The sequence below is a fragment of the Taudactylus pleione genome, unplaced genomic scaffold (assembly GCF_031769625.1).
Source record: "Taudactylus pleione unplaced genomic scaffold, aTauple2 ptg000612l, whole genome shotgun sequence".
Classification (NCBI taxonomy): domain Eukaryota; kingdom Metazoa; phylum Chordata; class Amphibia; order Anura; family Myobatrachidae; genus Taudactylus; species Taudactylus pleione.
This window is the reverse complement of record NW_028285014.1, coordinates 1,490,039-1,515,284: the sequence shown is the minus strand read 5'-3', so window position 1 is coordinate 1,515,284 and position 25,246 is coordinate 1,490,039. Positions and strand designations below refer to the sequence as shown.

The 25,246-nt window shown below is 33.9% G+C and overlaps 12 non-coding genes across 12 annotated transcripts; all 12 read right to left on the bottom strand.

Moving 5' to 3' along the window:
• Positions 1 to 3,111: 3,111 nt before the first annotated feature.
• TRNAL-CAA (transfer RNA leucine (anticodon CAA)) lies at positions 3,112 to 3,220 on the bottom strand. Its single transcript has 2 exons — positions 3,183 to 3,220; positions 3,112 to 3,157 (listed from the first exon to the last, which is right to left on the bottom strand). It is a non-coding gene; the product is annotated as a tRNA-Leu (tRNA).
• A 2,197-nt stretch (positions 3,221 to 5,417) lies between these two features.
• TRNAL-CAA (transfer RNA leucine (anticodon CAA)) lies at positions 5,418 to 5,526 on the bottom strand. The gene is made up of 2 exons: positions 5,489 to 5,526; positions 5,418 to 5,463 (listed from the first exon to the last, which is right to left on the bottom strand). It is a non-coding gene; the product is annotated as a tRNA-Leu (tRNA).
• A 1,044-nt stretch (positions 5,527 to 6,570) lies between these two features.
• TRNAF-AAA (transfer RNA phenylalanine (anticodon AAA)) lies at positions 6,571 to 6,679 on the bottom strand. Its single transcript has 2 exons — positions 6,642 to 6,679; positions 6,571 to 6,616 (listed from the first exon to the last, which is right to left on the bottom strand). It is a non-coding gene; the product is annotated as a tRNA-Phe (tRNA).
• A 2,197-nt stretch (positions 6,680 to 8,876) lies between these two features.
• On the bottom strand, positions 8,877 to 8,985 carry TRNAL-CAA (transfer RNA leucine (anticodon CAA)). Its single transcript has 2 exons — positions 8,948 to 8,985; positions 8,877 to 8,922 (listed from the first exon to the last, which is right to left on the bottom strand). It is a non-coding gene; the product is annotated as a tRNA-Leu (tRNA).
• A 1,044-nt stretch (positions 8,986 to 10,029) lies between these two features.
• TRNAL-CAA (transfer RNA leucine (anticodon CAA)) lies at positions 10,030 to 10,138 on the bottom strand. Its single transcript has 2 exons — positions 10,101 to 10,138; positions 10,030 to 10,075 (listed from the first exon to the last, which is right to left on the bottom strand). It is a non-coding gene; the product is annotated as a tRNA-Leu (tRNA).
• Positions 10,139 to 12,335: 2,197 nt separating this feature from the next.
• On the bottom strand, positions 12,336 to 12,444 carry TRNAL-CAA (transfer RNA leucine (anticodon CAA)). The gene is made up of 2 exons: positions 12,407 to 12,444; positions 12,336 to 12,381 (listed from the first exon to the last, which is right to left on the bottom strand). It is a non-coding gene; the product is annotated as a tRNA-Leu (tRNA).
• A 1,043-nt stretch (positions 12,445 to 13,487) lies between these two features.
• Positions 13,488 to 13,596, bottom strand: TRNAL-CAA (transfer RNA leucine (anticodon CAA)). Its single transcript has 2 exons — positions 13,559 to 13,596; positions 13,488 to 13,533 (listed from the first exon to the last, which is right to left on the bottom strand). It is a non-coding gene; the product is annotated as a tRNA-Leu (tRNA).
• Positions 13,597 to 14,640: 1,044 nt separating this feature from the next.
• On the bottom strand, positions 14,641 to 14,749 carry TRNAF-AAA (transfer RNA phenylalanine (anticodon AAA)). The gene is made up of 2 exons: positions 14,712 to 14,749; positions 14,641 to 14,686 (listed from the first exon to the last, which is right to left on the bottom strand). It is a non-coding gene; the product is annotated as a tRNA-Phe (tRNA).
• Positions 14,750 to 16,946: 2,197 nt separating this feature from the next.
• TRNAL-CAA (transfer RNA leucine (anticodon CAA)) lies at positions 16,947 to 17,055 on the bottom strand. Its single transcript has 2 exons — positions 17,018 to 17,055; positions 16,947 to 16,992 (listed from the first exon to the last, which is right to left on the bottom strand). It is a non-coding gene; the product is annotated as a tRNA-Leu (tRNA).
• Positions 17,056 to 18,099: 1,044 nt separating this feature from the next.
• TRNAF-AAA (transfer RNA phenylalanine (anticodon AAA)) lies at positions 18,100 to 18,208 on the bottom strand. The gene is made up of 2 exons: positions 18,171 to 18,208; positions 18,100 to 18,145 (listed from the first exon to the last, which is right to left on the bottom strand). It is a non-coding gene; the product is annotated as a tRNA-Phe (tRNA).
• Positions 18,209 to 20,405: 2,197 nt separating this feature from the next.
• On the bottom strand, positions 20,406 to 20,514 carry TRNAL-CAA (transfer RNA leucine (anticodon CAA)). The gene is made up of 2 exons: positions 20,477 to 20,514; positions 20,406 to 20,451 (listed from the first exon to the last, which is right to left on the bottom strand). It is a non-coding gene; the product is annotated as a tRNA-Leu (tRNA).
• Positions 20,515 to 21,558: 1,044 nt separating this feature from the next.
• On the bottom strand, positions 21,559 to 21,667 carry TRNAL-CAA (transfer RNA leucine (anticodon CAA)). The gene is made up of 2 exons: positions 21,630 to 21,667; positions 21,559 to 21,604 (listed from the first exon to the last, which is right to left on the bottom strand). It is a non-coding gene; the product is annotated as a tRNA-Leu (tRNA).
• Positions 21,668 to 25,246: the final 3,579 nt, after the last annotated feature.

The window sequence follows — 25,246 nt, the reverse complement described above, 5'->3', positions numbered from 1 at the left end:
CATCCTAGCAGAACAGATTAGTTTGTCTTAGAAGTAAATTGTATATCACGTTATATGTAAAGTCTAAGAGCCTTAAAATACTTTCAATGCCAATTATTCTTGTGTTTTATGTTTAGATTACTGAATACTAAAAGAATGTTGTGCAAACAATACTTATTCTTCAAAGGAAGAGATGTACAAGAACACGAGGACATGCACTGAAACTGGAGGGAGGTAGACTTAGAGGAAATTTGATGAAAAATTACTTCACAGAAAGGGTAGTTGATAAATAGAAAAGCCTCCCATCCGATGTTGTTGAAGCTAAACGGTGAAACAATTTAAACACGCTTCGGATAGGCATAAGAATATCCTTAAGAGAAATGTAAGGAGCAAATAGGGTTGAAGTTGCCTAAAGGATACATGAAAAGGAGCAGACTACATGGGCCAAGTGGTTCTTATCTGCCATCAAATTCTGTTTCTATGTAATACATTATTTCAATAGCCAATTTCTACATGAACTGAACTTTAGAATTTTAAAACTAATCATAGTGTCTTTATCATTTAAGAATAATGTAATTAATTTAACTCTAATGTAATTTGATCTTGATTGGAATGCAGATGGGAAAATCGATCAATTCTTAGGTCTTTAAAAGTTTCTATGCCCTTTAATTCATTCAATCATTGTGCTTCATATTGCTGAGAAATAAATGGGATCAAGATATCAATGTCTGGGAGATGAAAGATTGAAAGACTGTGGATGTCCTGAGCATGCTTCTCAATGTCGGTCATTTTGAGTGTAAAACATAACCAAAGAGTAAGAAAATATTATCAGAAGTGGGATTTGAACCTACGCCTCTTTACAGAGACAAGAATTCCCATTAACTGGAAGAGTAGAATCTTTAGTCTGGCTCCTTAGACCACTCGGCCATCCTGACAAGCACATCAGTATATCCGAACCTGCTTCCTGTTAGGGTTTATTATTTTACTATTTATATTTTTGATTGTGATTTTGACAAATAATTTGGACTTGTTGAAAAAGGGGTCATTAAATCAAGATCTTAGATTTATGCATTTCCTCTAAAAGCTGTTTCTTAAATAACATTATTTAGGAAAAATGGCTCAAGCTAAAGTTTTATCCTTCAAAATTACTGTTGCCACCCTTTACTAAGGTCTTCATCCTAGCAGAACAGATTAGTTTGTCTTAGAAGAAAATTGTATATCATGTTATATGTAAAGTCTAAGAGCCTTAAAATACTTTCGATGCCAATTATTCTTGTGTTTTATGTTTAGATTACTGAATACTAAAAGAATGTTGTGCAAACAATATTTATTCTTCAAAGGAAGAGATGTACAAGAACATGAGGACATGCACTGAAACTGAAGGGAGGTAGACTTAGAGGAAATTTGAAGAAAAATTACTTCACAGAAAGGGTAATTGATAAATAGAAAAGCCTCCCATCCGATGTTGTTGAAGCTAAATGGTGAAACAATTTAAATACGCTTGGGATAGGCATAAGAATATCCTTAAAAGAAATGTAAGGAGCAAATAGGGTTGAAGTTGCCTAAAGGATACATGAAAAGGAGCAGACTACGTGGGCCAAGTGGTTCTTATCTGCCATCAAATTCTGTTTCTATGTAAAACATTATTTCAACAGTCAATTTCTACATGAACTGAACTTTAGAATTTTAAAACTAATCATAGTGTATTTATCATTTAAGAATAATTTAATTAATTTAAGACTAATGTAGTTTGAACTTGATTGGAATGTAAATGGGAAAATCGATCAATTCTTAGGTCTTTAAAAGTTTCTATGCCCTTTAATTCATTCAATCATTGTGCTTCATATTGCTTAGAAATAAATGGGATCAAGATATCAATGTCTGGGAGAGGAAAGATTGAAAGACTGTGGATGTCCTGAGCATACTTCTCAATGTCGGTCATTTTGAGTGTAAAACATAACCAAAGAGCAAGAAAATATTGTCAGAAATGGGATTTGAACCGACGCCTCTTTACAGAGACCAGAATTCCCATTAACTGGAAGAGTAGAATCTTGAGTCTGGCGCCTTAGACCGCTCAGCCATCCTGACATGCACATCAGTATGTCCAAACCTGCTTCCTGTTAGGGTTTATCATTTTACTATTTATATTTTTGATTGTGATTTTGACAAATAATTTGGCCTTGTTGAAAATGGGGTCATTAAATCAAGATCTTAGATTAATGCATTTCCTCTAAAAGCTGTTTCTTAAATAACATTATTTAGGAAAAATGGCTCAAGCTAAAGTGTTATCCTTCAAAATTACTGTTGCCACCCTTTACTGAGGTCTTCATCCTAGCAGAACAGATTAGTTTGTCTTAGAAGTAAATTGTATATCACGTTATATGTAAAGTCTAAGAGCCTTAAAATACTTTCAATGCCAATTATTCTTGTGTTTTATGTTTAGATTACTGAATACTAAAAGAATGTTGTGCAAACAATACTTATTCTTCAAAGGAAGAGATGTACAAGAACACGAGGACATGCACTGAAACTGGAGGGAGGTAGACTTAGAGGAAATTTGATGAAAAATTACTTCACAGAAAGGGTAGTTGATAAATAGAAAAGCCTCCCATCCGATGTTGTTGAAGCTAAACGTTGAAACAATTTAAACACGCTTCGGATAGGCATAAGAATATCCTTAAGAGAAATGTAAGGAGCAAATAGGGTTGAAGTTGCCTAAAGGATACATGAAAAGGAGCAGACTACATGGGCCAAGTGGTTCTTATCTGCCATCAAACTCTGTTTCTATGTAATACATTATTTCAATAGCCAATTTCTATATGAACTGAACTTTAGAATTTTAAAACTAATCATAGTGTCTTTATCATTTAAGAATAATGTAATTAATTTAACTCTAATGTAATTTGATCTTGATTGGAATGCAGATGGGAAAATCGATCAATTCTTAGGTCTTTAAAAGTTTCTATGCCCTTTAATTCATTCAATCATTGTGCTTCATATTGCTGAGAAATAAATGGGATCAAGATATCAATGTCTGGGAGAGGAAAGATTGAAAGACTGTGGATGTCCTGAGCAAACTTCTCAATGTCGGTCATTTTGAGTGTAAAACATAACCAAAGAGCAAGAAAATATTGTCAGAAGTGGGATTTCAACCCACGCCTCTTTATAGAGACCAGAATTCCCATTAACTGGAAGAGTAGAATCTTGAGTCTGGCGCCTTAGACCACTCGGCCATCCTGACAAGCACATCAGTATGCCCGAACCTGCTGTCTGTTAGGGTTTATCAATTTACTATTTATATTTTTGATTGTGATTTTGACAAATAATTTGGACTTGTTGAAAAAGGGGTCATTAAATCAAGATCTTAGATTTATGCATTTCCTCTAAAAGCTGTTTCTTAAATAACATTATTTAGGAAAAATGGCTCAAGCTAAAGTTTTATCCTTCAAAATTACTGTTGCCACCCTTTACTGAGGTCTTCATCCTAGCAGAACAGATTAGTTTGTCTTAGAAGAAAATTGTATATCATGTTATATGTAAAGTCTAAGAGCCTTAAAATACTTTCGATGCCAATTATTCTTGTGTTTTATGTTTAGATTACTGAATACTAAAAGAATGTTGTGCAAACAATATTTATTCTTCAAAGGAAGAGATGTACAAGAACATGAGGACATGCACTGAAACTGAAGGGAGGTAGACTTAGAGGAAATTTGAAGAAAAATTACTTCACAGAAAGGGTAATTGATAAATAGAAAAGCCTCCCATCCGATGTTGTTGAAGCTAAATGGTGAAACAATTTAAATACGCTTGGGATAGGCATAAGAATATCCTTAAAAGAAATGTAAGGAGCAAATAGGGTTGAAGTTGCCTAAAGGATACATGAAAAGGAGCAGACTACGTGGGCCAAGTGGTTCTTATCTGCCATCAAATTCTGTTTCTATGTAAAACATTATTTCAACCGCCAATTTCTACATGAACTGAACTTTAGAATTTTAAAACTAATCATAGTGTCTTTATCATTTAAGAATAATTTAATTAATTTAAGACTAATGTAGTTTGAACTTGATTGGAATGTAAATGGGAAAATCGATCAATTCTTAGGTCTTTAAAAGTTTCTATGCCCTTTAATTCATTCAATCATTGTGCTTCATATTGCTTAGAAATAAATGGGATCAAGATATCAATGTCTGGGAGAGGAAAGATTGAAAGACTGTGGATGTCCTGAGCATACTTCTCAATGTCAGTCATTTTGAGTGTAAAACATAACCAAAGAGCAAAAATATATTGTCAGAAGTGGGATTTGAACCTACGCCTCTTTACAGAGACCAGAATTCCCATTAACTGGAAGAGTAGAATCTTGAGTCTGGTGTCTTAGACCGCTCGGCCATCCTGACAAGCACATCAGTATGTCCAAACCTGCTTCCTGTTAGGGTTTATCATTTTACTATTTATATTTTTGATTGTGATTTTGACAAATAATTTGGCCTTGTTGAAAAAGGGGTCATTAAATCAAGATCTTAGATTAATGCATTTCCTCTAAAAGCTGTTTCTTAAATAACATTATTTAGGAAAAATGGCTCAAGCTAAAGTGTTATCCTTCAAAATTACTGTTGCCACCCTTTACTAAGGTCTTCATCCTAGCAGAACAGATTAGTTTGTCTTAGAAGTAAATTGTATATCACGTTATATGTAAAGTCTAAGAGCCTTAAAATACTTTCGATGCCAATTATTCTTGTGTTTTATGTTTAGATTACTGAATACTAAAAGAATGTTGTGCAAACAATACTTATTCTTCAAAGGAAGAGATGTACAAGAACACGAGGACATGCACTGAAACTGGAGGGAGGTAGACTTAGAGGAAATTTGAAGAAAAATTACTTCACAGAAAGGGTAGTTGATAAATAGAAAAGCCTCCCATCCGATGTTGTTGAAGCTAAATGGTGAAACAATTTAAACACGCTTGGGATAGGCATAAGAATATCCTTAAGAGAAATGTAAGGAGCAAATAGGATTGAAGTTGCCTAAAGGATACATGAAAAGGAGCAGACTACGTGGGCCAAGTGGTTCTTATCTGCCATCAAATTCTGTTTCTATGTAAAACATTATTTCAACAGTCAATTTCTACATGAACTGAACTTTAGAATTTTAAAACTAATCATAGTGTCTTTATCATTTAAGAATAATTAAATTAATTTAACTCTAATGTAATTTGATCTTGATTGGAATGTAGATGGGAAAATCGATCAATTCTTAGGTCTTTAACAGTTTCTATGCCCTTTAATTCATTCAATCATTGTGCTTCATATTGCTTAGAAATAAATGGGATCAAGATATCAATGTCTGGGAGAGGAAAGATTGAAAGACTGTGGATGTCCTGAGCATACTTCTCAATGTCGGTCATTTTGAGTGTAAAACATAACCAAAGAGCAAGAAAATATTGTCAGAAGTGGGATTTGAACCCACGCCTCTTTACAGAGACCAGAATTCCCATTAACTGGAAGAGTAGAATCTTGAGTCTGGCGCCTTAGACCGCTCAGCCATCCTGACATGCACATCAGTATGTCCAAACCTGCTTCCTGTTAGGGTTTATCATTTTACTATTTATATTTTTGATTGTGATTTTGACAAATAATTTGGCCTTGTTGAAAATGGGGTCATTAAATCAAGATCTTAGATTAATGCATTTCCTCTAAAAGCTGTTTCTTAAATAACATTATTTAGGAAAAATGGCTCAAGCTAAAGTGTTATCCTTCAAAATTACTGTTGCTACCCTTTACTGAGGTCTTCATCCTAGCAGAACAGATTAGTTTGTCTTAGAAGTAAATTGTATATCACGTTATATGTAAAGTCTAAGAGCCTTAAAATACTTTCAATGCCAATTATTCTTGTGTTTTATGTTTAGATTACTGAATACTAAAAGAATGTTGTGCAAACAATACTTATTCTTCAAAGGAAGAGATGTACAAGAACACGAGGACATGCACTGAAACTGGAGGGAGGTAGACTTAGAGGAAATTTGATGAAAAATTACTTCACAGAAAGGGTAGTTGATAAATAGAAAAGCCTCCCATCCGATGTTGTTGAAGCTAAACGGTGAAACAATTTAAACACGCTTCGGATAGGCATAAGAATATCCTTAAGAGAAATGTAAGGAGCAAATAGGGTTGAAGTTGCCTAAAGGATACATGAAAAGGAGCAGACTACATGGGCCAAGTGGTTCTTATCTGCCATCAAATTCTGTTTCTATGTAATACATTATTTCAATAGCCAATTTCTACATGAACTGAACTTTAGAATTTTAAAACTAATCATAGTGTCTTTATCATTTAAGAATAATGTAATTAATTTAACTCTAATGTAATTTGATCTTGATTGGAATGCAGATGGGAAAATCGATCAATTCTTAGGTCTTTAAAAGTTTCTATGCCCTTTAATTCATTCAATCATTGTGCTTCATATTGCTGAGAAATAAATGGGATCAAGATATCAATGTCTGGGAGATGAAAGATTGAAAGACTGTGGATGTCCTGAGCATGCTTCTCAATGTCAGTCATTTTGAGTGTAAAACATAACCAAAGAGTAAGAAAATATTATCAGAAGTGGGATTTGAACCTACGCCTCTTTACAGAGACAAGAATTCCCATTAACTGGAAGAGTAGAATCTTTAGTCTGGCGCCTTAGACCACTCGGCCATCCTGACAAGCACGTCAGTATATCCGAACCTGCTTCCTGTTAGGGTTTATCATTTTACTATTTATATTTTTGATTGTGATTTTGACAAATAATTTGGACTTGTTGAAAAAGGGGTCATTAAATCAAGATCTTAGATTTATGCATTTCCTCTAAAAGCTGTTTCTTAAATAACATTATTTAGGAAAAATGGCTCAAGCTAAAGTTTTATCCTTCAAAATTACTGTTGCCACCCTTTACTAAGGTCTTCATCCTAGCAGAACAGATTAGTTTGTCTTAGAAGAAAATTGTATATCATGTTATATGTAAAGTCTAAGAGCCTTAAAATACTTTCGATGCCAATTATTCTTGTGTTTTATGTTTAGATTACTGAATACTAAAAGAATGTTGTGCAAACAATATTTATTCTTCAAAGGAAGAGATGTACAAGAACATGAGGACATGCACTGAAACTGAAGGGAGGTAGACTTAGAGGAAATTTGAAGAAAAATTACTTCACAGAAAGGGTAATTGATAAATAGAAAAGCCTCCCATCCGATGTTGTTGAAGCTAAATGGTGAAACAATTTAAATACGCTTGGGATAGGCATAAGAATATCCTTAAAAGAAATGTAAGGAGCAAATAGGGTTGAAGTTGCCTAAAGGATACATGAAAAGGAGCAGACTACGTGGGCCAAGTGGTTCTTATCTGCCATCAAATTCTGTTTCTATGTAAAACATTATTTCAACAGTCAATTTCTACATGAACTGAACTTTAGAATTTTAAAACTAATCATAGTGTCTTTATCATTTAAGAATAATTTAATTAATTTAAGACTAATGTAGTTTGAACTTGATTGGAATGTAAATGGGAAAATCGATCAATTCTTAGGTCTTTAAAAGTTTCTATGCCCTTTAATTCATTCAATCATTGTGCTTCATATTGCTTAGAAATAAATGGGATCAAGATATCAATGTCTGGGAGAGGAAAGATTGAAAGACTGTGGATGTCCTGAGCATACTTCTCAATGTCGGTCATTTTGAGTGTAAAACATAACCAAAGAGCAAGAAAATATTGTCAGAAATGGGATTTGAACCGACGCCTCTTTACAGAGACCAGAATTCCCATTAACTGGAAGAGTAGAATCTTGAGTCTGGCGCCTTAGACCGCTCAGCCATCCTGACATGCACATCAGTATGTCCAAACCTGCTTCCTGTTAGGGTTTATCATTTTACTATTTATATTTTTGATTGTGATTTTGACAAATAATTTGGCCTTGTTGAAAATGGGGTCATTAAATCAAGATCTTAGATTAATGCATTTCCTCTAAAAGCTGTTTCTTAAATAACATTATTTAGGAAAAATGGCTCAAGCTAAAGTGTTATCCTTCAAAATTACTGTTGCCACCCTTTACTAAGGTCTTCATCCTAGCAGAACAGATTAGTTTGTCTTAGAAGTAAATTGTATATCACGTTATATGTAAAGTCTAAGAGCCTTAAAATACTTTCAATGCCAATTATTCTTGTGTTTTATGTTTAGATTACTGAATACTAAAAGAATGTTGTGCAAACAATACTTATTCTTCAAAGGAAGAGATGTACAAGAACACGAGGACATGCACTGAAACTGGAGGGAGGTAGACTTAGAGGAAATTTGATGAAAAATTACTTCACAGAAAGGGTAGTTGATAAATAGAAAAGCCTCCCATCCGATGTTGTTGAAGCTAAACGTTGAAACAATTTAAACATGCTTCGGATAGGCATAAGAATATCCTTAAGAGAAATGTAAGGAGCAAATAGGGTTGAAGTTGCCTAAAGGATACATGAAAAGGAGCAGACTACATGGGCCAAGTGGTTCTTATCTGCCATCAAACTCTGTTTCTATGTAATACATTTTTTCAATAGCCAATTTCTATATGAACTGAACTTTAGAATTTTAAAACTAATCATAGTGTCTTTATCATTTAAGAATAATGTAATTAATTTAACTCTAATGTAATTTGATCTTGATTGGAATGCAGATGGGAAAATCGATCAATTCTTAGGTCTTTAAAAGTTTCTATGCCCTTTAATTCATTCAATCATTGTGCTTCATATTGCTGAGAAATAAATGGGATCAAGATATCAATGTCTGGGAGAGGAAAGATTGAAAGACTGTGGATGTCCTGAGCAAACTTCTCAATGTCGGTCATTTTGAGTGTAAAACATAACCAAAGAGCAAGAAAATATTGTCAGAAGTGGGATTTCAACCCACGCCTCTTTATAGAGACCAGAATTCCCATTAACTGGAAGAGTAGAATCTTGAGTCTGGCGCCTTAGACCACTCGGCCATCCTGACAAGCACATCAGTATGCCCGAACCTGCTGTCTGTTAGGGTTTATCAATTTACTATTTATATTTTTGATTGTGATTTTGACAAATAATTTGGACTTGTTGAAAAAGGGGTCATTAAATCAAGATCTTAGATTAATGCATTTCCTCTAAAAGCTGTTTCTAAAATAACATTATTTAGGAAAAATGGCTCAAGCTAAAGTGTTATCCTTCAAAATTACTGTTGCCACCCTTTACTAAGGTCTTCATCCTAGCAGAACAGATTAGTTTGTCTTAGAAGTAAATTGTATATCATGTTATATGTAAAGTCTAAGAGCCTTAAAATACTTTCGATGCCAATTATTCTTGTGTTTTATGTTTAGATTACTGAATACTAAAAGAATGTTGTGCAAACAATACTTATTCTTCAAAGGAAGAGATGTACAAGAACACGAGGACATGCACTGAAACTGGAGGGAGGTAGACTTAGAGGAAATTTGAAGAAAAATTACTTCACAGAAAGGGTAGTTGATAAATAGAAAAGCCTCCCATCCGATGTTGTTGAAGCTAAATGGTGAATCAATTTAAACACGCTTGGGATAGGCATAAGAATTTCCTTAAGAGAAATGTAAGGAGCAAATAGGATTGAAGTTGCCTAAAGGATACATGAAAAGGAGAAGACTACATGGGCCAAGTGGTTCTTATCTGCCATCAAATTCTGTTTCTATGTAATACATTATTTCAACAGTCAATTTCTACATGAACTGAACTTTAGAATTTTAAAACTAATCATAGTGTCTTTATCATTTAAGAATAATTTAATTAATTTAAGTCTAATGTAATTTGATCTTGATTGGAATGTAGATGGGAAAATCGATCAATTCTTAGGTCTTTAGCAGTTTCTATGCCCTTTAATTCATTCAATCATTGTGCTTCATATTGCTTAGAAATAAATGGGATCAAGATATCAATGTCTGGGAGAGGAAAGATTGAAAGACTGTGGATGTCCTGAGCAAACTTCTCAATGTTGGTCATTTTGAGTGTAAAACATAACCAAAGAGCAAGAAAATATTGTCAGAAGTGGGATTTGAACCCACGCCTCTTTACAGAGACAAGAATTCCCATTAACTGGAAGAGTAGAATCTTGAGTCTGGCGCCTTAGACCGCTCGGCCATCCTGACAAGCACATCAGTATGTCTGAACCTGCTGTCTGTTAGGGTTTATCAATTTACTATTTATATTTTTGATTGTGATTTTGACAAATAATTTGGACTTGTTGAAAAAGGGGTCATTAAATCAAGATCTTAGATTAATGCATTTCCTCTAAAAGCTGTTTCTAAAATAACATTATTTAGGAAAAATGGCTCAAGCTAAAGTGTTATCCTTCAAAATTACTGTTGCCACCCTTTACTAAGGTCTTCATCCTAGCAGAACAGATTAGTTTGTCTTAGAAGTAAATTGTATATCACGTTATATGTAAAGTCTAAGAGCCTTAAAATACTTTCGATGCCAATTATTCTTGTGTTTTATGTTTAGATTACTGAATACTAAAAGAATGTTGTGCAAACAATACTTATTCTTCAAAGGAAGAGATGTACAAGAACACGAGGACATGCACTGAAACTGGAGGGAGGTAGACTTAGAGGAAATTTGATGAAAAATTACTTCACGGAAAGGGTAGTTGATAAATAGAAAAGCCTCCCATCCGATGTTGTTGAAGCTAAACGGTGAAACAATTTAAACACGCTTCGGATAGGCATAAGAATATCCTTAAGAGAAATGTAAGGAGCAAATAGGGTTGAAGTTGCCTAAAGGATACATGAAAAGGAGCAGACTACATGGGCCAAGTGGTTCTTATCTGCCATCAAATTCTGTTTCTATGTAATACATTATTTCAATAGCCAATTTCTACATGAACTGAACTTTAGAATTTTAAAACTAATCATAGTGTCTTTATCATTTAAGAATAATGTAATTAATTTAACTCTAATGTAATTTGATCTTGATTGGAATGCAGATGGGAAAATCGATCAATTCTTAGGTCTTTAAAAGTTTCTATGCCCTTTAATTCATTCAATCATTGTGCTTCATATTGCTGAGAAATAAATGGGATCAAGATATCAATGTCTGGGAGATGAAAGATTGAAAGACTGTGGCTGTCCTGAGCATGCTTCTCAAAGTCGGTCATTTTGAGTGTAAAACATAACCAAAGAGTAAGAAAATATTATCAGAAGTGGGATTTGAACCTACGCCTCTTTACAGAGACAAGAATTCCCATTAACTGGAAGAGTAGAATCTTTAGTCTGGCGCCTTAGAACACTCGGCCATCCTGACAAGCACATCAGTATATCCGAACCTGCTTCCTGTTAGGGTTTATCATTTTACTATTTATATTTTTGATTGTGATTTTGACAAATAATTTGGACTTGTTGAAAAAGGGGTCATTAAATCAAGATCTTAGATTTATGCATTTCCTCTAAAAGCTGTTTCTTAAATAACATTATTTAGGAAAAATGGCTCAAGCTAAAGTTTTATCCTTCAAAATTACTGTTGCCACCCTTTACTAAGGTCTTCATCCTAGCAGAACAGATTAGTTTGTCTTAGAAGAAAATTGTATATCATGTTATATGTAAAGTCTAAGAGCCTTAAAATACTTTCGATGCCAATTATTCTTGTGTTTTATGTTTAGATTACTGAATACTAAAAGAATGTTGTGCAAACAATATTTATTCTTCAAAGGAAGAGATGTACAAGAACATGAGGACATGCACTGAAACTGAAGGGAGGTAGACTTAGAGGAAATTTGAAGAAAAATTACTTCACAGAAAGGGTAATTGATAAATAGAAAAGCCTCACATCCGATGTTGTTGAAGCTAAATGGTGAAACAATTTAAATACGCTTGGGATAGGCATAAGAATATCCTTAAAAGAAATGTAAGGAGCAAATAGGGTTGAAGTTGCCTAAAGGATACATGAAAAGGAGCAGACTACGTGGGCCAAGTGGTTCTTATCTGCCATCAAATTCTGTTTCTATGTAATACATTATTTCAACCGCCAATTTCTACATGAACTGAACTTTAGAATTTTAAAACTAATCATAGTGTCTTTATCATTTAAGAATAATTTAATTAATTTAAGACTAATGTAGTTTGAACTTGATTGGAATGTAAATGGGAAAATCGATCAATTCTTAGGTCTTTAAAAGTTTCTATGCCCTTTAATTCATTCAATCATTGTGCTTCATATTGCTTAGAAATAAATGGGATCAAGATATCAATGTCTGGGAGAGGAAAGATTGAAAGACTGTGGATGTCCTGAGCATACTTCTCAATGTCGGTCATTTTGAGTGTAAAACATAACCAAAGAGCAAGAAAATATTGTCAGAAGTGGGATTTGAACCCACGCCTCTTTACAGAGACCAGAATTCCCATTAACTGGAAGAGTAGAATCTTGAGTCTGGCGCCTTAGACCGCTCAGCCATCCTGACATGCACATCAGTATGTCCAAACCTGCTTCCTGTTAGGGTTTATCATTTTACTATTTATATTTTTGATTGTGATTTTGACAAATAATTTGGCCTTGTTGAAAATGGGGTCATTAAATCAAGATCTTAGATTAATGCATTTCCTCTAAAAGCTGTTTCTAAAATAACATTATTTAGGAAAAATGGCTCAAGCTAAAGTGTTATCCTTCAAAATTACTGTTGCTACCCTTTACTGAGGTCTTCATCCTAGCAGAACAGATTAGTTTGTCTTAGAAGTAAATTGTATATCACGTTATATGTAAAGTCTAAGAGCCTTAAAATACTTTCAATGCCAATTATTCTTGTGTTTTATGTTTAGATTACTGAATACTAAAAGAATGTTGTGCAAACAATACTTATTCTTCAAAGGAAGAGATGTACAAGAACACGAGGACATGCACTGAAACTGGAGGGAGGTAGACTTAGAGGAAATTTGATGAAAAATTACTTCACAGAAAGGGTAGTTGATAAATAGAAAAGCCTCCCATCCGATGTTGTTGAAGCTAAACGGTGAAACAATTTAAACACGCTTCGGATAGGCATAAGAATATCCTTAAGAGAAATGTAAGGAGCAAATAGGGTTGAAGTTGCCTAAAGGATACATGAAAAGGAGCAGACTACATGGGCCAAGTGGTTCTTATCTGCCATCAAATTCTGTTTCTATGTAATACATTATTTCAATAGCCAATTTCTACATGAACTGAACTTTAGAATTTTAAAACTAATCATAGTGTCTTTATCATTTAAGAATAATGTAATTAATTTAACTCTAATGTAATTTGATCTTGATTGGAATGCAGATGGGAAAATCGATCAATTCTTAGGTCTTTAGCAGTTTCTATGCCCTTTAATTCATTCAATCATTGTGCTTCATATTGCTTAGAAATAAATGGGATCAAGATATCAATGTCTGGGAGAGGAAAGATTGAAAGACTGTGGATGTCCTGAGCAAACTTCTCAATGTTGGTCATTTTGAGTGTAAAACATAACCAAGAGCAAGAAAATATTGTCAGAAGTGGGATTTGAACCCACGCCTCTTTACAGAGACAAGAATTCCCTTTAACTGGAAGAGTAGAATCTTGAGTCTGGCGCCTTAGACCGCTCGGCCATCCTGACAAGCACATCAGTATGTCTGAACCTGCTGTCTGTTAGGGTTTATCAATTTACTATTTATATTTTTGATTGTGATTTTGACAAATAATTTGGCCTTGTTGAAAAAGGGGTCATTAAATCAAGATCTTAGATTAATGCATTTCCTCTAAAAGCTGTTTCTTAAATAACTTTATTTAGGAAAAATTGCTCAAGCTAAAGTGTTATCCTTCAAAATTACTGTTGCTACCCTTTACTGAGGTCTTCATCCTAGCAGAACAGATTAGTTTGTCTTAGAAGTAAATTGTATATCACGTTATATGTAAAGTCTAAGAGCCTTAAAATACTTTCAATGCCAATTATTCTTGTGTTTTATGTTTAGATTACTGAATACTAAAAGAATGTTGTGCAAACAATACTTATTCTTCAAAGGAAGAGATGTACAAGAACACGAGGACATGCACTGAAACTGGAGGGAGGTAGACTTAGAGGAAATTTGATGAAAAATTACTTCACAGAAAGGGTAGTTGATAAATAGAAAAGCCTCCCATCCGATGTTGTTGAAGCTAAACGGTGAAACAATTTAAACACGCTTCGGATAGGCATAAGAATATCCTTAAGAGAAATGTAAGGAGCAAATAGGGTTGAAGTTGCCTAAAGGATACATGAAAAGGAGCAGACTACATGGGCCAAGTGGTTCTTATCTGCCATCAAATTCTGTTTCTATGTAATACATTATTTCAATAGCCAATTTCTACATGAACTGAACTTTAGAATTTTAAAACTAATCATAGTGTCTTTATCATTTAAGAATAATGTAATTAATTTAACTCTAATGTAATTTGATCTTGATTGGAATGCAGATGGGAAAATCGATCAATTCATAGGTCTTTAAAAGTTTCTATGCCCTTTAATTCATTCAATCATTGTGCTTCATATTGCTGAGAAATAAATGGGATCAAGATATCAATGTCTGGGAGATGAAAGATTGAAAGACTGTGGATGTCCTGAGCATGCTTCTCAATGTCGGTCATTTTGAGTGTAAAACATAACCAAAGAGTAAGAAAATATTATCAGAAGTGGGATTTGAACCTACGCCTCTTTACAGAGACAAGAATTCCCATTAACTGGAAGAGTAGAATCTTTAGTCTGGCGCCTTAGACCACTCGGCCATCCTGACAAGCACATCAGTATATCCGAACCTGCTTCCTGTTAGGGTTTATCATTTTACTATTTATATTTTTGATTGTGATTTTGACAAATAATTTGGACTTGTTGAAAAAGGGGTCATTAAATCAAGATCTTAGATTTATGCATTTCCTCTAAAAGCTGTTTCTTAAATAACATTATTTAGGAAAAATGGCTCAAGCTAAAGTTTTATCCTTCAAAATTACTGTTGCCACCCTTTACTAAGGTCTTCATCCTAGCAGAACAGATTAGTTTGTCTTAGAAGAAAATTGTATATCATGTTATATGTAAAGTCTAAGAGCCTTAAAATACTTTCGATGCCAATTATTCTTGTGTTTTATGTTTAGATTACTGAATACTAAAAGAATGTTGTGCAAACAATACTTATTCTTCAAAGGAAGAGATGTACAAGAACACGAGGACATGCACTGAAACTGGAGGGAGGTAGACTTAGAGGAAATTTGATGAAAAATTACTTCACAGAAAGGGTAGTTGATAAATAGAAAAGCCTCCCATCCGATGTTGTTGAAGCTAAACGGTGAAACAATTTAAACACGCTTCGGATAGGCATAAGAATATCCTTAAGAGAAATGTAAGGAGCAAATAGGGTTGAAGTTGCCTAAAGGATACATGAAAAGGAGCAGACTACATGGGCCAAGTGGTTCTTATCTGCCATCAAACTCTGTTTCTATGTAATACATTATTTCAATAGCCAATTTCTATATGAACTGAACTTTAGAATTTTAAAACTAATCATAGTGTCTTTATCATTTAAGAATAATGTCATTAATTTAACTCTAATGTAATTTGATCTTGATTGGAATGCAGATGGGAAAATCGATCAATTCTTAGGTCTTTAAAAGTTTCTATGCCCTTTAATTCATTCAATCATTGTGCTTCATATTGCTGAGAAATAAATGGGATCAAGATATCAATGTCTGGGAGAGGAAAGATTGAAAGACTGTGGATGTCCTGAGCAAACTTCTCAATGTCGGTCATTTTGAGTGTAAAACATAACCAAAGAGCAAGAAAATATTGTCAGAAGTGGGATTTCAACCCATGCCTCTTTATAGAGACCAGAATTCCCATTAACTGGAAGAGTAGAATCTTGAGTCTGGCACCTTAGACCACTCGGCCATCCTGACAAGCACATCAGTATGCCCGAACCTGCTGTCTGTTAGGGTTTATCAATTTACTATTTATATTTTTGATTGTGATTTTGACAAATAATTTGGACTTGTTGAAAAAGGGGTCATTAAATCAAGATCTTAGATTAATGCATTTCCTCTAAAAGCTGTTTCTAAAATAACATTATTTAGGAAAAATGGCTCAAGCTAAAGTGTTATCCTTCAAAATTACTGTTGCCACCCTTTACTAAGGTCTTCATCCTAGCAGAACAGAGTAGTTTGTCTTAGAAGTAAATTGTATATCATGTTATATGTAAAGTCTAAGAGCCTTAAAATACTTTCGATGCCAATTATTCTTGTGTTTTATGTTTAGATTACTGAATACTAAAAGAATGTTGTGCAAACAATACTTATTCTTCAAAGGAAGAGATGTACAAGAACACGAGGACATGCACTGAAACTGGAGGGAGGTAGACTTAGAGGAAATTTGAAGAAAAATTACTTCACAGAAAGGGTAGTTGATAAATAGAAAAGCCTCCCATCCGATGTTGTTGAAGCTAAACGGTGAAACAATTTAAACACGCTTCGGATAGGCATAAGAATATCCTTAAGAGAAATGTAAGGAGCAAATATGGTTGAAGTTGCCTAAAGGATACATGAAAAGGAGCAGACTACATGGGCCAAGTGGTTCTTATCTGCCATCAAATTCTGTTTCTATGTAATACATTATTTCAATAGCCAATTTCTATATGAACTGAACTTTAGAATTTTAAAACTAATCATAGTGTTTTTATCATTTAAGAATAATTTAATTAATTTAACTCTAATGTAATTTGATCTTGATTGGAATGCAGATGGGAAAATCGATCAATTCTTAGGTCTTTAAAAGTTTATATGCCCTTTAATTCATTCAATCATTGTGCTTCATATTGCTGAGAAATAAATGGGATCAAGATATCAATGTCTGGGAGAGGAAAGATTGAAAGACTGTGGATGTCCTGAGCATACTTCTCAATGTTGGTCATTTTGAGTGTAAAACATAACCAAAGAGCAAGAAAATATTGTCAGAAGTGGGATTTGAACCCACGCCTCTTTACAGAGACCAGAATTCCCATTAACTGGAAGAGTAGAATCTTGAGTCTGGCGCCTTAGACCGCTCGGCCATCCTGACAAGCACATCAGTATGTCTGAACCTGCTGTCTGTTAGGGTTTATCAATTTACTATTTATATTTTTGATTGTGATTTTGACAAATAATTTGGACTTGTTGAAAAAGGGGTCATTAAATCAAGATCTTAGATTAATGCATTTCCTCTAAAAGCTGTTTCTAAAATAACATTATTTAGGAAAAATGGCTCAAGCTAAAGTGTTATCCTTCAAAATTACTGTTGCCACCCTTTACTAAGGTCTTCATCCTAGCAGAACAGATTAGTTTGTCTTAGAAGTAAATTGTATATCACGTTATATGTAAAGTCTAAGAGCCTTAAAATACTTTCAATGCCAATTATTCTTGTGTTGTATGTTTAGATTACTGAATACTAAAAGAATGTTGTGCAAACAATACTTATTCTTCAAAGGAAGAGATGTACAAGAACACGAGGACATGCACTGAAACTGGAGGGAGGTAGACTTAGAGGAAATTTGAAGAAAAATTACTTCACAGAAAGGGTAGTTGATAAATAGAAAAGCCTCCCATCCGATGTTGTTGAAGCTAAACGGTGAAACAATTTAAACACGCTTCGGATAGGCATAAGAATATCCTTAAGAGAAATGTAAGGAGCAAATAGGGTTGAAGTTGCCTAAAGGATACATGAAAAGGAGCAGACTACATGGGCCAAGTGGTTCTTATCTGCCATCAAATTCTGTTTCTATGTAATACATTATTTCAATAGCCAATTTCTACATGAACTGAACTTTAGAATTTTAAAACTAATCATAGTGTCTTTATCATTTAAGAATAATGTAATTAATTTAACTCTAATGTAATTTGATCTTGATTGGAATGCAGATGGGAAAATCGATCAATTCTTAGGTCTTTAAAAGTTTCTATGCCCTTTAATTCATTCAATCATTGTGCTTCATATTGCTGAGAAATAAATGGGATCAAGATATCAATGTCTGGGAGATGAAAGATTGAAAGACTGTGGATGTCCTGAGCATGCTTCTCAATGTCGGTCATTTTGAGTGTAAAACATAACCAAAGAGTAAGAAAATATTATCAGAAGTGGGATTTGAACCTACGCCTCTTTACAGAGACAAGAATTTCCATTAACTGGAAGAGTAGAATCTTTAGTCTGGCGCCTTAGACCACTCGGCCATCCTGACAAGCACATCAGTATATCCGAACCTGCTTCCTGTTAGGGTTTATCATTTTACTATTTATATTTTTGATTGTGATTTTGACAAATAATTTGGACTTGTTGAAAAAGGGGTCATTAAATCAAGATCTTAGATTTATGCATTTCCTCTAAAAGCTGTTTCTTAAATAACATTATTTAGGAAAAATGGCTCAAGCTAAAGTTTTATCCTTCAAAATTACTGTTGCCACCCTTTACTAAGGTCTTCATCCTAGCAGAACAGATTAGTTTGTCTTAGAAGAAAATTGTATATCATGTTATATGTAAAGTCTAAGAGCCTTAAAATACTTTCGATGCCAATTATTCTTGTGTTTTATGTTTAGATTACTGAATACTAAAAGAATGTTGTGCAAACAATATTTATTCTTCAAAGGAAGAGATGTACAAGAACATGAGGACATGCACTGAAACTGAAGGGAGGTAGACTTAGAGGAAATTTGAAGAAAAATTACTTCACAGAAAGGGTAATTGATAAATAGAAAAGCCTCCCATCCGATGTTGTTGAAGCTAAATGGTGAAACAATTTAAATACGCTTGGGATAGGCATAAGAATATCCTTAAAAGAAATGTAAGGAGCAAATAGGGTTGAAGTTGCCTAAAGGATACATGAAAAGGAGCAGACTACGTGGGCCAAGTGGTTCTTATCTGCCATCAAATTCTGTTTCTATGTAAAACATTATTTCAACAGTCAATTTCTACATGAACTGAACTTTAGAATTTTAAAACTAATCATAGTGTCTTTATCATTTAAGAATAATTTAATTAATTTAAGACTAATGTAGTTTGAACTTGATTGGAATGTAAATGGGAAAATCGATCAATTCTTAGGTCTTTAAAAGTTTCTATGCCCTTTAATTCATTCAATCATTGTGCTTCATATTGCTTAGAAATAAATGGGATCAAGATATCAATGTCTGGGAGAGGAAAGATTGAAAGACTGTGGATGTCCTGAGCATACTTCTCAATGTCGGTCATTTTGAGTGTAAAACATAACCAAAGAGCAAGAAAATATTGTCAGAAATGGGATTTGAACCGACGCCTCTTTACAGAGACCAGAATTCCCATTAACTGGAAGAGTAGAATCTTGAGTCTGGCGCCTTAGACCGCTCAGCCATCCTGACATGCACATCAGTATGTCCAAACCTGCTTCCTGTTAGGGTTTATCATTTTACTATTTATATTTTTGATTGTGATTTTGACAAATAATTTGGCCTTGTTGAAAATGGGGTCATTAAATCAAGATCTTAGATTAATGCATTTCCTCTAAAAGCTGTTTCTTAAATAACATTATTTAGGAAAAATGGCTCAAGCTAAAGTGTTATCCTTCAAAATTACTGTTGCCACCCTTTACTGAGGTCTTCATCCTAGCAGAACAGATTAGTTTGTCTTAGAAGTAAATTGTATATCACGTTATATGTAAAGTCTAAGAGCCTTAAAATACTTTCAATGCCAATTATTCTTGTGTTTTATGTTTAGATTACTGAATACTAAAAGAATGTTGTGCAAACAATACTTATTCTTCAAAGGAAGAGATGTACAAGAACACGAGGACATGCACTGAAACTGGAGGGAGGTAGACTTAGAGGAAATTTGATGAAAAATTACTTCACAGAAAGGGTAGTTGATAAATAGAAAAGCCTCCCATCCGATGTTGTTGAAGCTAAACGGTGAAACAATTTAAACACGCTTCGGATAGGCATAAGAATATCCTTAAGAGAAATGTAAGGAGCAAATAGGGTTGAAGTTGCCTAAAGGATACATGAAAAGGAGCAGACTACATGGGCCAAGTGGTTCTTATCTGCCATCAAACTCTGTTTCTATGTAATACATTATTTCAATAGCCAATTTCTATATGAACTGAACTTTAGAATTTTAAAACTAATCATAGTGTCTTTATCATTTAAGAATAATGTAATTAATTTAACTCTAATGTAATTTGATCTTGATTGGAATGCAGATGGGAAAATCGATCAATTCTTAGGTCTTTAAAAGTTTCTATGCCCTTTAATTCATTCAATCATTGTGCTTCATATTGCTGAGAAATAAATGGGATCAAGATATCAATGTCTGGGAGAGGAAAGATTGAAAGACTGTGGATGTCCTGAGCAAACTTCTCAATGTCGGTCATTTTGAGTGTAAAACATAACCAAAGAGCAAGAAAATATTGTCAGAAGTGGGATTTCAACCCACGCCTCTTTATAGAGACCAGAATTCCCATTAACTGGAAGAGTAGAATCTTGAGTCTGGCGCCTTAGACCACTCGGCCATCCTGACAAGCACATCAGTATGCCCGAACCTGCTGTCTGTTAGGGTTTATCAATTTACTTTTTATATTTTTGATTGTGATTTTGACAAATAATTTGGACTTGTTGAAAAAGGGGTCATTAAATCAAGATCTTAGATTAATGCATTTCCTCTAAAAGCTGTTTCTAAAATAACATTATTTAGGAAAAATGGCTCAAGCTAAAGTGTTATCCTTCAAAATTACTGTTGCCACCCTTTACTAAGGTCTTCATCCTAGCAGAACAGATTAGTTTGTCTTAGAAGTAAATTGTATATCATGTTATATGTAAAGTCTAAGAGCCTTAAAATACTTTCGATGCCAATTATTCTTGTGTTTTATGTTTAGATTACTGAATACTAAAAGAATGTTGTGCAAACAATACTTATTCTTCAAAGGAAGAGATGTACAAGAACACGAGGACATGCACTGAAACTGGAGGGAGGTAGACTTAGAGGAAATTTGAAGAAAAATTACTTCACAGAAAGGGTAGTTGATAAATAGAAAAGCCTCCCATCCGATGTTGTTGAAGCTAAATGGTGAATCAATTTAAACACGCTTGGGATAGGCATAAGAATTTCCTTAAGAGAAATGTAAGGAGCAAATAGGATTGAAGTTGCCTAAAGGATACATGAAAAGGAGAAGACTACATGGGCCAAGTGGTTCTTATCTGCCATCAAATTCTGTTTCTATGTAATACATTATTTCAACAGTCAATTTCTACATGAACTGAACTTTAGAATTTTAAAACTAATCATAGTGTCTTTATCATTTAAGAATAATTTAATTAATTTAAGTCTAATGTAATTTGATCTTGATTGGAATGTAGATGGGAAAATCGATCAATTCTTAGGTCTTTAGCAGTTTCTATGCCCTTTAATTCATTCAATCATTGTGCTTCATATTGCTTAGAAATAAATGGGATCAAGATATCAATGTCTGGGAGAGGAAAGATTGAAAGACTGTGGATGTCCTGAGCAAACTTCTCAATGTTGGTCATTTTGAGTGTAAAACATAACCAAAGAGCAAGAAAATATTGTCAGAAGTGGGATTTGAACCCACGCCTCTTTACAGAGACAAGAATTCCCATTAACTGGAAGAGTAGAATCTTGAGTCTGGCGCCTTAGACCGCTCGGCCATCCTGACAAGCACATCAGTATGTCTGAACCTGCTGTCTGTTAGGGTTTATCAATTTACTATTTATATTTTTGATTGTGATTTTGACAAATAATTTGGACTTGTTGAAAAAGGGGTCATTAAATCAAGATCTTAGATTAATGCATTTCCTCTAAAAGCTGTTTCTAAAATAACATTATTTAGGAAAAATGGCTCAAGCTAAAGTGTTATCCTTCAAAATTACTGTTGCCACCCTTTACTAAGGTCTTCATCCTAGCAGAACAGATTAGTTTGTCTTAGAAGTAAATTGTATATCACGTTATATGTAAAGTCTAAGAGCCTTAAAATACTTTCGATGCCAATTATTCTTGTGTTTTATGTTTAGATTACTGAATACTAAAAGAATTTTGTGCAAACAATACTTATTCTTCAAAGGAAGAGATGTACAAGAACACGAGGACATGCACTGAAACTGGAGGGAGGTAGACTTAGAGGAAATTTGATGAAAAATTACTTCACAGAAAGGGTAGTTGATAAATAGAAAAGCCTCCCATCCGATGTTGTTGAAGCTAAACGGTGAAACAATTTAAACACGCTTCGGATAGGCATAAGAATATCCTTAAGAGAAATGTAAGGAGCAAATAGGGTTGAAGTTGCCTAAAGGATACATGAAAAGGAGCAGACTACATGGGCCAAGTGGTTCTTATCTGCCATCAAATTCTGTTTCTATGTAATACATTATTTCAATAGCCAATTTCTACATGAACTGAACTTTAGAATTTTAAAACTAATCATAGTGTCTTTATCATTTAAGAATAATGTAATTAATTTAACTCTAATGTAATTTGATCTTGATTGGAATGCAGATGGGAAAATCGATCAATTCTTAGGTCTTTAAAAGTTTCTATGCCCTTTAATTCATTCAATCATTGTGCTTCATATTGCTGAGAAATAAATGGGATCAAGATATCAATGTCTGGGAGATGAAAGATTGAAAGACTGTGGATGTCCTGAGCATGCTTCTCAAAGTCGGTCATTTTGAGTGTAAAACATAACCAAAGAGTAAGAAAATATTATCAGAAGTGGGATTTGAACCTACGCCTCTTTACAGAGACAAGAATTCCCATTAACTGGAAGAGTAGAATCTTTAGTCTGGCGCCTTAGAACACTCGGCCATCCTGACAAGCACATCAGTATATCCGAACCTGCTTCCTGTTAGGGTTTATCATTTTACTATTTATATTTTTGATTGTGATTTTGACAAATAATTTGGACTTGTTGAAAAAGGGGTCATTAAATCAAGATCTTAGATTTATGCATTTCCTCTAAAAGCTGTTTCTTAAATAACATTATTTAGGAAAAATGGCTCAAGCTAAAGTTTTATCCTTCAAAATTACTGTTGCCACCCTTTACTAAGGTCTTCATCCTAGCAGAACAGATTAGTTTGTCTTAGAAGAAAATTGTATATCATGTTATATGTAAAGTCTAAGAGCCTTAAAATACTTTCGATGCCAATTATTCTTGTGTTTTATGTTTAGATTACTGAATACTAAAAGAATGTTGTGCAAACAATATTTATTCTTCAAAGGAAGAGATGTACAAGAACATGAGGACATGCACTGAAACTGAAGGGAGGTAGACTTAGAGGAAATTTGAAGAAAAATTACTTCACAGAAATGGTAATTGATAAATAGAAAAGCCTCACATCCGATGTTGTTGAAGCTAAATGGTGAAACAATTTAAATACGCTTGGGATAGGCATAAGAATATCCTTAAAAGAAATGTAAGGAGCAAATAGGGTTGAAGTTGCCTAAAGGATACATGAAAAGGAGCAGACTACGTGGGCCAAGTGGTTCTTATCTGCCATCAAATTCTGTTTCTATGTAAAACATTATTTCAACCGCCAATTTCTACATGAACTGAACTTTAGAATTTTAAAACTAATCATAGTGTCTTTATCATTTAAGAATAATTTAATTAATTTAAGACTAATGTAGTTTGAACTTGATTGGAATGTAAATGGGAAAATCGATCAATTCTTAGGTCTTTAAAAGTTTCTATGCCCTTTAATTCATTCAATCATTGTGCTTCATATTGCTTAGAAATAAATGGGATCAAGATATCAATGTCTGGGAGAGGAAAGATTGAAAGACTGTGGATGTCCTGAGCATACTTCTCAATGTCGGTCATTTTGAGTGTAAAACATAACCAAAGAGCAAGAAAATATTGACAGAAGTGGGATTTGAACCATCGCCTCTTTACAGAGACCAGAATTCCCATTAACTGGAAGAGTAGAATCTTGAGTCTGGCGCCTTAGACCGCTCAGCCATCCTGACATGCACATCAGTATGTCCAAACCTGCTTCCTGTTAGGGTTTATCATTTTACTATTTATATTTTTGATTGTGATTTTGACAAATAATTTGGCCTTGTTGAAAATGGGGTCATTAAATCAAGATCTTAGATTAATGCATTTCCTCTAAAAGCTGTTTCTAAAATAACATTATTTAGGAAAAATGGCTCAAGCTAAAGTGTTATCCTTCAAAATTACTGTTGCTACCCTTTACTGAGGTCTTCATCCTAGCAGAACAGATTAGTTTGTCTTAGAAGTAAATTGTATATCACGTTATATGTAAAGTCTAAGAGCCTTAAAATACTTTCAATGCCAATTATTCTTGTGTTTTATGTTTAGATTACTGAATACTAAAAGAATGTTGTGCAAACAATACTTATTCTTCAAAGGAAGAGATGTACAAGAACACGAGGACATGCACTGAAACTGGAGGGAGGTAGACTTAGAGGAAATTTGATGAAAAATTACTTCACAGAAAGGGTAGTTGATAAATAGAAAAGCCTCCCATCCGATGTTGTTGAAGCTAAACGGTGAAACAATTTAAACATGCTTCGGATAGGCATAAGAATATCCTTAAGAGAAATGTAAGGAGCAAATAGGGTTGAAGTTGCCTAAAGGATACATGAAAAGGAGCAGACTACGTGGGCCAAGTGGTTCTTATCTGCCATCAAATTCTGTTTCTATGTAAAACATTATTTCAACAGTCAATTTCTACATGAACTGAACTTTAGAATTTTAAAACTAATCATAGTGTCTTTATCATTTAAGAATAATTTAATTAATTTAACTCTAATGTAATTTGATCTTGATTGGAATGTAGATGGGAAAATCGATCAATTCTTAGGTCTTTAACAGTTTCTATGCCCTTTAATTCATTCAATCATTGTGCTTCATATTGCTTAGAAATAAATGGGATCAAGATATCAATGTCTGGGAGAGGAAAGATTGAAAGACTGTGGATGTCCTGAGCATACTTCTCAATGTCGGTCATTTTGAGTGTAAAACATAACCAAAGAGCAAGAAAATATTGTCAGAAGTGGGATTTGAACCGACGCCTCTTTACAGAGACCAGAATTCCCATTAACTGGAAGAGTAGAATCTTGAGTCTGGCGCCTTAGACCGCTCAGCCATCCTGACATGCACATCAGTATGTCCAAACCTGCTTCCTGTTAGGGTTTATCATTTTACTATTTATATTTTTGATTGTGATTTTGACAAATAATTTGGCCTTGTTGAAAATGGGGTCATTAAATCAAG